Source organism: Priapulus caudatus, unplaced genomic scaffold, assembly GCF_000485595.1.
Source record: "Priapulus caudatus unplaced genomic scaffold, Priapulus_caudatus-5.0.1 Scaffold2448, whole genome shotgun sequence".
Taxonomy (NCBI): domain Eukaryota; kingdom Metazoa; phylum Priapulida; class Priapulimorpha; order Priapulimorphida; family Priapulidae; genus Priapulus; species Priapulus caudatus.
Genome location: NW_014579509.1, coordinates 35,672 through 36,065, shown reverse-complemented (window position 1 = coordinate 36,065; position 394 = coordinate 35,672).

Sequence of the window (394 nt, the reverse complement as noted above, 5' to 3'; positions counted from 1 at the left end):
GAGAGAGAGAGAGAGAGAGAGAGAGAGAGAAAGAACGAGCGAGAGAGAGAGAGAGAGAGAGAGAGAGAGAGAAAGAACGAGCGAGAGAGAGAGAGAGAGAGAGAGAGAGAGAGAGAGAGAGTACGAGAGTATCTGTCGTTAAGCCGGTAATAAAACAACTCGAGGGCAGCGTTTACGTTAATCTACGCATGCGCTGTGTGACTGCATCTGACCTATATCGTGAAGAGAGGGGAAGAGATCGCTCGCGCAACAGAGAGACAGAGAAAGAGAGCGAAAGAGCAAGAGAAAGAAAGAACGAGAGAGAGAGAGAGAGAGAAGGGAGGGGGAGAAAGAAAGAACGAGAGAAAGAGAGAAAAAAAGAGAGAGAGCGAGACAGAGGAAGAGAGATTGAGAG